The sequence below is a fragment of the Zingiber officinale genome, chromosome 6A, assembly GCF_018446385.1.
Source record: "Zingiber officinale cultivar Zhangliang chromosome 6A, Zo_v1.1, whole genome shotgun sequence".
In the NCBI taxonomy this organism is placed as follows: Eukaryota; Viridiplantae; Streptophyta; class Magnoliopsida; order Zingiberales; family Zingiberaceae; genus Zingiber; species Zingiber officinale.
Genome location: NC_055997.1, coordinates 146018122 through 146027847, shown reverse-complemented (window position 1 = coordinate 146027847; position 9726 = coordinate 146018122). Strand labels below are relative to the sequence as shown.

Sequence of the window (9726 nt, the reverse complement as noted above, 5' to 3'; positions counted from 1 at the left end):
CATCTAATAGTTATCACACATTTACTGATTTAGGATTCAAGAGAAATAAGTAAAACCAAGATTTTTTTAGCAATATTCATCAAAAGAAACTTTTTCCCCTCATTTCTGAAACAAGATCAACATTTAGTAAAGAAAAATCCGAATTACCTCAACACCGTACTTTATGGCGACGCCTGCAAGTGTGTCCAATTTGGATACATGATGCTCGATGTACTTCAACGCACAAGGAAACGAGGGAGGAGCAAAGGTATCATATTTTCTCTCATGGGAAAGAGATCCCATCACTATAGGGTGAATGCGACAAAAAAAATGGGGGAGAAAACCTAGAATGACAACAGTTTCTTCAATCGGCGACGCAAGCAGGTGGAAGAAGGTGAACAAATCAAAATAAAAGAAGAAATTGGTAACGCAAACAAACCGAGAAACGGAAAGTAACCTAGATCAGTAGATCTAGAACTCCAGATCACGTCCTGGCTTCTGTCGTGCACACTCCCATGATCCGGACCCTCGCTATCGCAAAGAATTCACAACCATATGCAAAGCAAGAAAAAAGAAATATAGATTAACTTAATACCTGTAATACGAATAAGTATTTCCCTCCCAGACAAATCTGTAACATGCTGCAAGCCCAAAATAAGTGAGAATACTTAGAAGCTCAATGCATCCCAACCGAACTTAATAGATATAATCCTAGGTTAAAACACGGTCTGTCAGAATAGAACAATCATATCTAGAAATAAAACTATCAAATTCAGTTTGTAAACCACATATAATAAACAATGGAGTGGCGATACTGGACTAGTTTCCATCATTTGCATTTGGCTGTATCAGAAACGTGACATAGATTACCTAAATCTGATTATTGACAAATAAAAAGAGTAAAAACATAGTATCTGCCAATGCATAGGAGTAAAATAATTCATCCAGTGGTCATCGTAAAAATCTACATTAATTGAACCGAACAAAACTCACAGCAGGAGGGTGAGTGAAAAGGTGCGCATTCTTCTCCTTTGTGTAACTGATGAACTGCAATAGCGCATTAAATACTACATACTTGCCCAAGTCAAAGGGAAAACTCATCATGAAAATACCAGCAAATTATCCGCTCGGTAAAAAAAAATACAAACTTTTTAAACAATTTATGAAGAAAAGGATATAATCCGATGCAAGTGAGAAGAAAATCCTTCTTTTCCGGGAACATCTCCACCCTCAGCGCCGGAATCTCATGACTCCCTTCCACGCCGCCGAACGCCGCCACCCACGCAACCGTCGCAAACATAAGCAGAGACATGAGGATCCCTCCCAAGGAGAGGAACGAGATCGACGACATGTCCCGCAACCACAGCGTCGGCAGCGCCACCAGCACCGCCGTCGCCGTCAGAAGCTGCGCAGTCGACAGGTGGAGCCACGGCGCGTGCGCGTGCACGCCGGCGAACACCAGCAGCAGGTTGTCGCTGAGCGATATGGTGTAGGACACGAGCGCGAAGAAGATCTAAAGGTAGATGAAGGCAGAGGCTACGATCCTGCCTTTGGATCCGAACGCTTGCTCGCCGATGTCTTGGTAACTCATGGAGCCACCGCCGTCGTCGTCGAGGCACCTGCCAATGATGTGCGCGGTGTACGCGCACATGATTCCGAAGCCGATGAGCAGCAGCGCCGAGCTCCATCCTCCGTTCTCCAGTGCGTAGGGAGCCGACAACTGCCCCAGCCCTGAACCGACCGACAAATCAGTTACGGAAGCCGATTAAACATTAACGGTAATCAACGGAAAATCGAGGATCCATGCGTGTACCTATAAGCATGCCGACCATGTTGATGACAGAATGCGTGAACGAGCTGGTGGCCTTGGCATTTGCCTCACTCGCACAGGCACAGACTTTGCTCTCCTCCACGCAAATCACGCAGTTCGCGGCCTTCATGGCCTGATTCCGACGAAGTTTCACCGAGAAATGAACGCTTGCTTAGCTTGGATCGATGTTGTCGGAGGACTTGGCGGTGGCGCTGCTGGAATTTATAAGGTCGACTTTGAATGCAATGGCTAATGACTTGGTGGTGGACTAAAAGGGAAATTATTCGAGGTGGCAACACCATATTCTGTACAAACTGACGAATAACTCACCATGGTGGTAGTGAGATGAGAGAGCAGTGACAACGAAGAGGAAGACGGCGACGACGACGGTGATAGGTGAATCGAGCTTCGGCTGCGACAGGTCGAAGGGAGGATCCCATGGCTTGGGGTCGTGCTTCGAAAGGCTGTCGCAATGGCAGAGGAGGAAGTCGACTAGGGTTTTGAGGCACTTACAAATCTTGCGCAAGTGCTCCATTTGGTGTCATGGTGTGAAGAGATAGTCAAGGTGAGGAAAGAAAAATGGCTTAGGGTTCGGGAACGCTAAGGGAAAAACACGGCGTGAAAAGATTTTTACAGAGAGGGAAAGTAAAATTGCGAGGGGAAATGATGAAACGAATAAAGCCAAAGACAACGGTTTTATTAAAACGGTTGTCGTAGCCCCTAAAAAAACGCTTAAAAACAACGGTTTTAGAAAACCATTGTAAAAAGTGTTATTGATTCAAAAAGAAATCGCTCAATGACAACAGTTTTCCCAAAACCGTTGTCTTTTATATTTAATGGGGAGTTCAAAGACAACGATTTTGGAAAAAAATCGTTGTCTTTGAGCAAACACGCAACGCTTTCTCTTAAAACCGTTGTCGTAGGGGTGTTGTCTTTTAACATTTTTGTTGTAGTGAGAGAACTTCTTCTTTCTTCGTATCCCCGGGCGGCTCCCTTTTCGCACTAAATGGCAGGTCGGACCGCCCACCTCCCCCGAGCTGAAGAAGTATAAAACCCGATCGGACTACCTTCAAGCAGCGAATATGCTAGCCGGTCTGAAACTCGACATCAACAAGCTCCTACATGAAGGAGTGATGTATATATTCAGTTTGAGTCCGAGCCGGACCCCCCTCCCGAGCAGCTTCGGTAAGAAATTTACTTGTGCATTTGCCTTGAGTTCTAATTGATTTTCTTCTCCTTTCCTTGCAGCGAACATCGTAATGGAGTCTGTGCTGTTCGGGATCTTGAAGAGAAAAGCGGCCGCGCTCGAGGCGGCAGCGGCCAAGGAAATGGAGCAGTTGGGCATTGCTCCGATCGGCTCTCACGAGGGTGAGAGCGAGGCAAATGCAGGGGAGTCGACCGCTCGAGCTTCACCAGCGGAAGCGACTGGTGGTGCAACTTCCAGCAAGGGCCCTTCCGTTCGGGAGGATGACTCTGAGCCGGACGATGAACTCCCCCTCAACTAGAAGAGACGGTGTGTTGAGATGTCACTCTACTCCGTTCGGCAACCTCCGCAGTGCAAGCGTCCGAGCGGACGGGCACCGCATCTCCCCGCGACAAAGCGCCATCGGTCGAGGCGCTCTACTCTGACCGAACCCCCTCCCAACTGGATCCGCCTGCGGACCCCATCGAAGCAGTGCCTGTCAGCTCTCTTCCTCTTGTATCCCGCCGAGTCCGCCGCTCGGGCATTCTGTCCTCGATGTCCAGCCCGACCTCCGATCCCTCAGCGTCCGCTCACACGACTCTGGGTCGGCGCCGCACTATTAAGGTCACCCTGCACCTCCCTACTGAGGCATTTATGGCTGAGTCAGATCAGCCGACGGCTCCTGAACACATGATCACTATCAAGGGGTCCCTTGCTGAGATGTGGGCGGACGCCCGGGCTCGTGTTGCCATGATACCGCTTGATACACTGGCTGACAGCCACATGCAACAGTCCACAGGGGTAAGCCTCATTTCTGCTCTTTTATGTAGTCTTCCCGGTCGGCATTTTAACATTCCTGTGTATATCAGAGATGGATGGAAAATAATGCTGTCGCCAACCGCTTGGTCATGGTGGAGGAGGAGCTGAAGAGACTGAAGAGTCCGGGCGGCCCGTCTTCTTCTCAAGGCCTTTCATATGCCGAGCTGCAGAAGGAGTTCGCAAAAACCAAGGACCTGCTGGAGGCCGAGCGGAAGAAGACGGCCGACCAGGCCTACATGCTGGCCCAATTCGAGAAGTAGGTCAAGACCTTTGACCGGAAGATGAGCTTAGCCACCGATCGGAAGAACCAGGTCATCGCCGACCTGGACAAAAAGAATGTTGAGGCGAGGGCTCTGGATCAGCGGGTGAAGGAGCTTGCGGATCTGCTGGACCGCGAGAAGAAGGGTCGTTCGGTCGAGGCGGTGACTCTTAAGGACGATTTGAAGGCCCTGCAGGAAGCTCTCGACGCTTCCCGCGCCGCCTTCAAGGAGTAACAGGAGGCGGAGCCAGGCCGTGTCGCCACCTTGAGGCAGAAGTACATCCGCTCGGCGGAATTTGTTGAGAAGGTCTGCGATCGGATGGTCATTGCTTTCGAGTTGGCCATCACCGTTACGGCGGAATATCTGAGTCCAAGGGTCAGCTCCCTGAATCCGTGGTCATCCCTGCTACGGAGCATGCGACGCTTCTCACCACTATTCCGAAGCATGTTTTCAATTATCTTGAATGAAGTATTTTCTGTAATCCTCCCGATCGACGAACTTATAAATGTAACTTTGGAATGCCAATTTTTGCTCTGTTAGCCTCCCGTGAAGTGTTTCTTGTAACTGCACCGCTCAGTCGAACGACCTTCATTCCACATGGAATTTCTGTTAGTTTTTCGTTGAAGTGTTTTTCTCAACTGCATCGCTCGGTCGAACTTATTCCATTCTGTTAGCTTTTTGCTGGTCCGCGCTGGTAGGCGCACGCCATTGTTTTCTCCTTGTCCTTAGGATCAAGTCTTGTTGATCATCGGCCCTAGACGCTGGACCTTAGTATATCTGCGCGACGCTGTCCCGTCCGGGGGGTTTATAGTCACCGGTCCGACTCTAGAGTTTAACATCGCCGCTCGACGGTCTTCACGCCGGGGGGTTTATAGTCGCTGGTCCAACTCTAGACTTTAACGTCGCCGCTCGACGGTCTTCCGGCTGGAGGGTTTATAGTCACCGGTCCGACTCTAGACTTTAAAGTCGCCGCTCGATGGTCTTCACGCCGGAGGGTTTATAGTCACCGGCCCAACTCTAGAGTTTAACGTCATCGCTCGACGGTCTTCCGGTCGGGGGGTTTATAGTCACCGGTCCGACTCTAGAGTTTAACGTCGCCGCTCAACGGTCTTCCGGTCGGGGGGTTTATAGTCGCCGGTCCGACTCCAGAGTTTAACGTCGCCGCTCGACGGTCTTCCGACTGGGGGTTTTATAGTCGTTGGTCCGACTCTAGAGTTTAACGTCGCCGCTCGACGGTCTTCCGGCCGGAGGGTTTATAGTCGCCGGTCCGACTCTAGAGTTTAACGTCGCCCCTCGACGGTCTTCAGGGAGTTTTGCCGTTCGGCAACAAGTGCTCATATCCTTTGTCTTTTTAAATTTTTACTCCTGCAGCCAAAGGATACAAACGAACGAGGGATACATGGAATAGATCACACTGGTGCACCTTTTACCCCGCTCAATACGGCTGGAGATGGTTTGCGCTTCATGGTCGTTCTAGCCGCCGTCCATCCTCATCTTCCAGGTAGTATGCACCGATCGGAACTTCTCGACGACTCTGAAGGGCCCGCCCAGGGAGCTGCCATCTTACTCACATCGCCGATGTAACGACCACCCTTTTTACTACTACTACTCTCTAAGGATGACCGTTACCTAACTACTACTCTACTTACTAGTGTCACTTATGCTACTATTAGCGACACTTAGATTTATCACGGTTCAGAGGAACTCCTATCGAAAAATTTCGGCAGAGTCTCCCTTGTACCGGTGACCAAATCCATAGTACATAAGATATATACGCAGCCACAGGCGGCTGGAACACATTTTATTCACAACCACGCAGTAATAAATCAACAGTAAAAGAAAGAAACTACTCTAGCAAAGCAACCAACTACATCACTCCACCAATAATACAAGTGAACTACTTACAAATGCGGAATAAACTTAAATACAGTCTCAATCTCAAAATAACACTTAAGGAAATCTAAAAGAATTAAACAAAAAGTCTTAATAGTTTTGTCAGCTAATTCTGGATCTCTCCACAGTCCAAACATCACACACCTTCATCACCACCACCATCCTGTCGCCTCCCTTTCATATCTTATCTTTTCCTTTATCTGTAGTAGGAGGAAAGAAAACAAAACTATAAGCGAAAACGCTTAGTAAGTACTAATCTATCTCACAAAACTCGAAGTGCATAAAAGTAATGCAATAATACGGAAACTGAAATGCTAAAGAAAAGCTGCATGTACTCATGGTATACAGAAATAAAACTAAATACTAAACATACTCACTAACTGACAGGAAAATAAGGAAACTACTACTGTAGGCGTAGAATTAAAGAACTAAACTTTTATTGATTCTAAGCATAAACCTGTTTCCTTTTCTTATATCCTTATACTAGAAATTAATCTTTTAATTTGTCTTTCACTTTCTTCTTCTTTTTCTTTTCTTACTTTTCTTTCCTTTGTTCTTTTCTTCTTTGGTTTTCTTTTCTTTGGGCCCAAGCTTAGTACCATCTTTATTTTGCGCGCTCTCTATTAGTGACCGAGGTAGCGAGCCTCTAGTCCTATGAGGTAAAGACCTTGGTCTTACCAGGGCCAAGACCTTGGAATTGGTCACCTGGATTTGTTTAACGACAACCTTGGAATGTTTAACGACAACCTTGGAAGTCGGGTACTAGCCTCTTACTTTAGTTTACTTGTTATCTCTTTTTAACTAGACCTTGGCCTCTTTCTTTTTACTCAATTTTCTCATAATCCTTTATTAGAGTTTATTGGAATCCTTTAGATATACCTAGCAAATGTAGGATTACAATTAACTAAGCATGCGATATAAAAACAATACAAGAAAACAATCTAAACTCTCTCTAAGCATGTTATAAAACAAAGCAACAGAAAAGCAAATCTGAACTTTCTAAACATGCTGTATGATCCTGTCCGAACCAGAAGTCAACAGACGCTGGGCACGTGACGCTCCAAGGCTCGCTGATGTAGGTCTCCAACTAGTGTCGAGATGCTCCGGCTATCCTGCACAGAAGTCGAGCCGGGAAGGGGATTCCCAGCGACGACCCTCCGACGCTCAAGTCAGGTAAATCACGATGAACAAGGTGGCTCCAGAAGTCTCAGAGTACATACCAGCATCCCCCGTCGATGAAACCTGAGGTTCTTTATATAGAACTGTGAAAGGTTTGGGCACGCGTACCAAGGTGCATAAGTGTCCCCTGTCCTATCCTAGGTATGCGGCTGTCAGAAAGCTTACCTGTCCTTTCCTAGGTACGCGGCTGTCAGAAAATTTACCTGACCCATATCGCTACAGTCAAAGCATGCCCTCGATGGGACAGCAGAATCCCCTGTCACAAGATTTGGAGCATGACACACACGTGAAACCTACAGGTTGTCAGAGAAAGAAATCCTCTGGCCCTTTCCTTTGCTCCAAACTTGTAGTCCGAGCGGAAAGATACCTAAACATCCGACCGGACATCCGCAGTGGTTTACTTGTGCTTTGTGGAGACTAACAAACAGGGGTGCTTTATGACTGTGATCGGTCAAAAGGTCAGCTCGGTCCATGACCTTTTTAACTGGGCGTCGGAACCCCGATTTGACAGGGTGCCTACCAACTATAAGTGCAAACCGGCCGGACCCTTCCGGGTACTCGATTCCATCGGCCGGCCGGCAGTCCAGTCGGACCGGCCATCTATGGCCGTCCGTCCGGTCGGACCACACTCTCCTCTGGGTGGGCGGCTGTTCCGGTGACTTCCACTTGGCGTTGACTTTGCAAGAGAAGGGGGGGCCCGCTCTTACTACCGGATCACTTGCCTTCCCTTCAAGTCTAGTCGAAGGAGGCGCATAGTCCGACTGACTGGACTGTGAGTCTAGCCGAACGGCTCTTCCATGCTAATCTTCTCCGCCCGGTCAGCGGCAGAGGTATCCTTGAATGAATCAATGATGGCTTTCGCCGGATCTCCTTGCGTTCTGCGCCAATCTTCGACATCAATGTCGATCATACCTTCATTAAATGCTCCGAATGATTGACTGCCACGTGGAGCAATGCCATCAGAGTACGGAGGCGGTTGCATGATATTTTGATGTGACCGAAGCAATTCGAAATAAACGGCTAGATGTATGCATTGATTCCCGTGACCTGGATCCGACGGTGGAGGCCGACCGGCCCTCACCCTATAAATTCTTCGTTTCCTTCTCGCCTTCACACGCCTCCGTTACCTCTACTGTTGCTCTCTGCGCTGTGGAGCTCCGGCGATCTTGTTGCTGCCTTCTGACGCTCTCCGGCGCCTTTCCTCGATTCATCTCCCCTCAGTAAGGTTTTAGGTCTCTCCTCCTTCCTTTCCGGTATCTAATCCGTATTTCTTCCCCTAGCTCGAGTCTTTGAAATTCCATTCCTTCGTCTTTGGAACTTCCTTTTTGATTTCTTCTGCCCCGATCATGGCCAGTTCTTCTCATCCCGAAGAACAATCCTTAGGCCCATGGTATACTACCATGCGATCTCGTTTCGAACAACGGGATTTTGATATTTTGGCTGACAATTTCGAAATCCCCGAGGATATCGAAGTTCGCCTAGCTGGTCCTGCCGCTCGGCCACACAGACCGCCGCGCGGTGGTTTCTGTGTCTTTCGCGACCAATTTACCGCCAGTCTGCGGTTCCCCGTCCATCCCTTTATAGCAGACGTCTGCAATTATTTTGGCGTGCCGCTCGGAAGTTTAGTACCAAACACCTTCGTCTCCTCTGCGGCGTTGTCGTTTTGTTCAAGATTCACAACATTCCCCCCGGAGGTCTTCTTTTATTTCTATTATCCTAAGCAAGCCGAAGGGCACCTTTATGTTCCAAGCTCGGCCGGTTTAGTCTTCTTCAATAAACTACCCACTTCCATAAACATTTGAAGGACTATTATTTCTACCTCCGCATGCCGGTCAGCCAAACTTTCCGACCCAGTGGCAAGTCAGTCTACCTCCCCTCCCCTCAAAAAATTCAAGACCCGACCGGACTATCTTCACGCCGCAAATGTACTAGCCGGTCTACGACTTGACATCAACAAGCTTCTTCACGAGGGAGTGATGTACATTTTGGCTGAGTCCTATCTGGACCCCACTTCCGACCGGCCGGTAAGAACTTTGCTTTGGCACTTGCTTTAATTGCTAACTGATTTCTTTTCTCTTCATGACGGTGACATCGTCATGGACTCGGTGATGGCGGCGTTCTAAAGAAAAGCGGTATGTGGCGACCAAAGAAATGAAAGCCGGGTATTCACCGGTCGGTTCTCACGAAGGAAAGCGGCACCGGTGAATCGGCCGCTCGAGCCTCTCAGCGGCATGTGGACAGCGCTACCCCTCCGAGGAACCAACGGCCCCAGGAAGGTCCGTTCGGGAGGAGGATCGGCGCAAAGACGCCAGTGGAGACCCCTCGCTCGGCTACCTCCATGGTCCAACCCTCGGCCGGGCCGCCTCATTGCGAAGGAAGGCGCGGTGCACGAGACCATTTCATCGGCCGGACGCCTTGGTGGACGGTGGCCTCGGTCGAGGCCACTCCGATCGACACTCTCCCCCGCTCGCGTTCGGTCCAACGTTCGACCATCCATTCGCGGTCTTCTGCGCCAGCTTCGATCCCGATCCCCGGTCACGGCCGCACGGTCTGAGTTACTCTTCATCTTCCGATGAAGAGTTCTTGCGGTGGCCGGACGGCCG

General features: G+C 49.1%; 1 pseudogene; it reads right to left on the bottom strand.

The window, feature by feature from the left end:
• Positions 1-463: 463 nt before the first annotated feature.
• On the bottom strand, positions 464-2324 carry LOC121995450 (annotated as a pseudogene).
• Between the last annotated feature and the right edge of the window lie 7402 nt (positions 2325-9726).